Source organism: Dasypus novemcinctus, chromosome 6 (genome assembly GCF_030445035.2).
Source record: "Dasypus novemcinctus isolate mDasNov1 chromosome 6, mDasNov1.1.hap2, whole genome shotgun sequence".
Classification (NCBI taxonomy): domain Eukaryota; kingdom Metazoa; phylum Chordata; class Mammalia; order Cingulata; family Dasypodidae; genus Dasypus; species Dasypus novemcinctus.
In genome coordinates, this window is record NC_080678.1 from 32,121,989 (window position 1) to 32,127,988 (window position 6,000).

A 6,000-nucleotide genomic window follows, 5' to 3' on the forward strand; every position below is an offset into this window, starting at 1 on the left:
CTATCCCTTCACCACTCTTTACTTCCTCCACCGACGATTCCCCCTCTTCCTGCAATTGGAATCAATCTACTCATGTCCCACTCACTTTTACGCACATCTCTTCCAAAGGTTTATGCATTCACCCCCGTTCCTCCCACACTCCTAGCCTTACTGCCTGTACCAACTATACCTCCCCAAACATCTCTGCCAAATACTTAGTTCCCCTAAACACCACCCAATGGCTCTGCTCTTCCACCGGACTTACCCCATGCTTATCTGTTGCCACACTTAACAAGACCAAAGAAACGTGTGTTCTCATCCTCCTCACGCCTCGAGTCATCTATCACACTCCTCTACATTTCTTTGAAGCCTTTGACCACACTCAAGAAGCTATTTACCTCCACAAATGCGAACCTATTACTGCTGTACTCACTGTCACTTCCCTCCTAGCTACAGCTGGAGCTGCCACTGGTGTTGCAGCCCTAGCCACACAGCCTCCGCCCTCCAAAACCTCAGACAAGCAGTAGACTCTGATATCATCTACCTCCGAGATGCAGTCAAATATCTTAAAGACTCCCTCAATTCCCTTTCAGAAGTTGTCCTGCAAAACCGCCGAAGCCTTGACCTCCTCCTCCTCAAAGAAGGTGGCCTATGTGCAGCTCTGGGAGAAGAATGCTGTGTCTATGCCAACTATACCGGTTTAGTAGACTCCAGCTTAAAAAAACTTGAAAAAGGTCTCAACCAACGCCGACTTGAACGAGCCCAAACTGCTGGTTCCTGGGGCTTCCTGCAGCCCCTCCTCCCCTATCTCCTCCCGCTAATAACCCCAGTTCTGCTCATCATCCTAGGTCTCACCGTTGGTCCTTGGGCCATTCGACGAATCATCTGCCTTGCCAAAGATCACGCTGACAGTGTATTTTCCTCGTTTGTTCAAATCCATTACCACCGTCTTGCTACCTCTGATCTCGCTCCTCAATCTCGCCCTTGTCCTCGCCCCCCTTCCCACCGTACTTCCCGCCTGTGAAGCTGCTTGCTGTGAAACTCCCTGACCTTAGCCGCCGGCACGGGTTTGTTTCCCTCGGCGTAAAGGGCTTGGGTGCACCCTCCGCCCCCCTTTATTGCTATACGTCTGAGAGTCCTTCGCGGTTAAGCCAGCCACAGCGCTATCCACCCCAAAAAAGCGTGCGCAACATCATGTTAGATATTTCGTCTAGCACCGGCACGCACCGACCCTAAGGGCTATGCATACATTCTGGCCAAATGATATGTCATTTGCCCATCGCCAGTCAATTCTACCCCTGTTTCTCTCACCCTCCACAGCCCATCCCCCTACTCTCTCACGCCCCTTTTTTTTATAAAACAAAAGGAGCAATTGTTGCTGCCTCCCTTCACTCCTCCTCTTAGCCTTTGTTATCTCCCTTTTCCAGCCGTTGCTATCCTTCACCGCCTACCTCATAGCTGCCTGCACAGCTCCGCCTATCCACTACCGCCCCGTAGTTAATACGCCCCCGTTCCTACCCCTCCCTTAACCCGACCTTATATAATCAAGTGTATTTCCGCAATAAAGTGGACTAGCTCACTCTCACAGGCTGTCTCCGTGGTTTTTACCGCGCGTCCCCCACACCTGGAGAACCTAGGCCTACGCGCTGGCCTAGGGGCTCACCGCCGAGCCGTGGAAGCCCGCCCGGTCCTCGTGGGTTGCTAACTCAAAGTAGCAAGCTCAAAATAGCAAGCCCACACTAACAAAAATCTTTCTATTTTGTGCATGTTAAAAGATTTTGCATTTTCCCATTTTCTGTGGAGGTATATGTATTTTAAATACTAAAGGATTAAGAAGCTTAACAAAAGATTGCCTAGGGCTGACCTGAATAGATAAATAAAAGTGCTAATCTGAGAGAAGAGCGTTTGAATTAGAAATGGGATAATTAGAAATGAAGCTACAATGGAACAAATAGGTAGATAAGGAAGGAAGATTTAGGTCTACTAACCGGTAGGGTTTTAAGCTTCCATAGTATCTCATTGATCAACTTGGTGCCTACAAATTGTGTATTCTTAGTAAAAACTGGAAAGTCTCTCAGTAATGCATTGTAAAGTAGAAAAGCAAACCCACACTCTTCTTGCTGCAATATAATGGGGCCAATGAACAGTGAACCATGACAGTAGAAACCATACTTTGTAATTAATGAATGAATGAATTGCATGGTCTTTAAATAACCCCAGTGTCTTTATTATCACTTTCATAGCTCTTTACATCCATTCTCTTGGTCTTGTTCATTTTTTACACAATTTTCATAATGAGTATTTAGTCTGTGTTGCATAATTTGCACACGAAAGGAGGCTATCCTGCAGCAAAGCAATATGGGAAACAGTTTCTTTTTTTTTTAAATAGGTTCTCTCTTTTTTTTCTTCCCCTCCCCCTCCCAACCTGCTGTTCTTGCTGTCTGTGTCCATTCGCTGTGTGATCTTCTGTATCTATTTCTCTTCTTGTCTTCTCTTCTCATCTTTTTCCCCTAGGATTCACTGGGATTTGATCCTGGGGACCTCTTTGTGGAGAGACTTTCCCTGTCAATTGCGCCACCTCAGCTCCTGGTCTCTGCTGTGCTTCACCTTGACTCTCCCCTTTGTCTCTCTTTTGTTGCGTCCTCATCTTGCTGTGTGACTCACTTGCGCAGGCACTGGCTCACCACATGGGCACTCAAGTGGGCACTGGCTCACCAAGCGAGCACCCACATGGCCACTTGGCTCACCATGCAGGTACTCAGCTCACGGAGCCGGCTCTCGAATTACCACACCTGCACTGGCTTGCTGTGCAGGTGTGCTTTCTCTTCTTTTTTTCACCAGGAGGTACCAGGTATTGAACCCTGGTCCTCTCACCTAAGCCACATCCACTTCCCTGACATGATTCCTTTTGTATGAGCTCCTAGGAGCAAATTGGGAACTATAATTTCTTTTGAATGGATGTAATAATATTTTGGTGTGTGTATATATATACACACACACACACACAGAGATATATGTATATGTATATATACATAGGTATTATTTTAATATGCCAACTTTGTGATTAGTTCATCTATAAAGAATGGGATATTTTTGGTATTATAAAATTATTATAGTTCATGTTGAAAAATACAACAAATTTTTGAAGAATATTTCTACTACCCTAAAAAAATATTCATTTTCTCACTTTCTCACTTGAAATAGGGGGTTTTTCTTCTTTTAACTTCTTTCAGCTTTACCTTTTTGTTCCAAGTTACTTAGATAGAGACCCTAAAAGCAAACGCTTCTCTGTCACAGTGGGGTACAATTTATTTTTTTATGAATTTATTTTCAGAAGCTTTAAAAAATGAGTGCTTTTCCAAAAATACTTAAATGCCTCCCAAGGGTTTTGAGTATTCTCTGGCTATACAAAAGAGTCACTTGAATTTGGATGGATGTCCTGCATTGGGTTACTAAAATGTTGATCCAAAAATAACCATTAAAATTTTTTTACCCGTCCTGGTTGACTCAGTCATGATGCAAAAACACTATCCTGTCCAGGTTTAGACTTTTTTAACCTACCCCAGGTGACTTGTCTTCTAAAGACAAAGTCCAGATTGCACACTCTTTTTGCCTTCCTATACCTCTCACAGTGAAGCTGTAAGAATGAGACAATATCTGTGAAGTATCTTGATATCTCTGTGAGAAAAGAAATCTGTAAGTGAAAGGTATCATTGTTATTATAAATGGAAATATCAGAGAGTGCAGGGAAGGTAATTCTAGAATCCAGATCATTTTTCAAACATTTGCAGTGTCCTTTCCCTACCATCAAGTATGGCCAAACAAAGAGAAAACTCTGTTTAACCACAAAAGTGGATAGGGAAAACTAAAACATTTGTTCTTTGGCTATTATGTTATTACAAGAGTCAATAGATTTCCCCAACTGGCTGTATATAAATGAACGTTTACTTTTGACAGGTGGTTCAATATGTTCCTTGCCGTCCAGCCAACGTACAGTAATGAATGAAATTAGAGAGCAGGCAATTTCTGTCAGCAGGAATATATAATTATAATGTATTTACCAAGTGTATACCTGGGAGCTCTATTAAATTACTATGTAATTAAAAGGCAGTTTGTCCTTTATTCAAGCTGCTACTTTTCCCAGTGTATGTGGATGATTTCTATAACAGTTAAAGGGATCCCAATATTTTATAAAGCAAGTCAGAACACTGATGAATAACTTCAAAGTAAGTGGATGCAAGTCAAGTTGCTTGCATTAACCATTCATCGTTTTTCAATTAATTCCCATTTTACTTCAGTTTTATTATTTCTGGCAAAAACAAGACATTGCTTTTTGAGGTGGCCAAACACTTAGAGCTGGCTTGCAAGGTAAATATTTTATCAAATCCTTCCCTTCCCCATTTATCAATTAGAAGAAAGAATGCAGTGTCTTTTGAAAAACCTGTTCCTGAAAATGCCAGGCTTCTAGTCTATGTCAGATTCTGTTCCACTTCAGAGATTCCAGTTCAGTGGTAAAAGCATAATGGCAACATCTCAGATATTTTCTGTATTTAAATAAATAGATATTAAGGGGAGAAATAATGGATAGTGGCAAAAGGGCATTCAGTAATAAAATATAACTTTAATTTTCTTTTCTTTTTTTTTTCTGCTCTTGGTCTTTGGTTACTACCTACCATAGGGCAAAGAATGTGAAGATTCTTGCTAACTGTGTTTCAAGGCGTTTATGACTAAGGCCAATGCATTTCAAATGGAAATGCTTAAACCCTCCAAATTTCAAGTCACCCTAGAAAATATTAGGGGGAAACAAATGGTTGCAGCAGAAATTTGCAATTCAAATATCAACCATTTTCTCTTCTGTGAAGCAAACTGTTTGCTCCGTTTCAGAGAAAACTTCTTCTCATGCTGTGAATACCAGACAAACAGAATAAGTTTGAAGTAGATGTTAATTGTTATATCGCTATCCTTTTTCATATAATTTTATCCATGCTTCTCATGCTGAAGTTAATTTTCAAAATATATTGGACTTATGCATAATACCTGGAACCTTTTTTGTACTCTTTTTCAGTTCTGGCTGTGAAGGTCCTTTATGTAATGAAATAGACATAATAGACATTTATTGGTTATTGTTTCTATTTGTCTCTTCTGCACTTTGTAATTGGGCCTACAGCGAGACAGTATAGCGTGTTCAAATTTCCTTTTAGGGATTTGATTTTTTTTCCTTCAAAAAAGTTTTAAGATTTGCATTATTTTGTTTTCCCAATCAAAGCTTAATGAAAATGCCACATTTAGCAATGCTGCAGCTTCCCAAGTCAGCTTACTAAGTGGTGCATTTGGTCATCTTAAAAACCCTGATTGATGAATGCAAACACAGGGGAAACAATCGGGGATCCTTTCGTAGTTTCCATGAAAGAGAACCACAGAACTACGCTGAAATTCTGCACCTGAGCTGGAATTTATTTTCCAGGCATTTTTCAGAATTCATCCTGTGATGAAAATCGATTTGTCAGGTGCAAAGAAACTTTGGCAGGGAGGAAAATAAGTGCTATATAGAAGATGAAAATAGCAGACAGCAGATCTTTTCTATGACTCTAATAAAAGTTTGAAAAGTGAAAAAACGAAAGAAACTGGGTAGTATGGAACATAGATTAGGCCCAACACAAAATTGATTGATTCTTTCTCTGAATTAACGGGTTGCTCTTGGATTACATACATTCAATAAAGGTAGATTATAAATGAAAGGTATGCCTTATCTCTGTCCCCAACACCGAAACAATGTAGTGCGTACACTCACACACATATGTACAGGCACTCAGCTCTTTTCTACCAAAATATCATTTGTATTTAGAATAGTGATTGAAAGTTTTGGGAAAATATCAAATAATGACATTTTTGTTTTCTCTATAATTGGGCTTCCATGAGGAGGCCACAAATAAAACACTGAGTGATTGAAATATATACTTTTAGGTTTCAACATATTTATATGTATTTTTCTCTCCTGAAATTTCTCCCTTTTTCTCACCT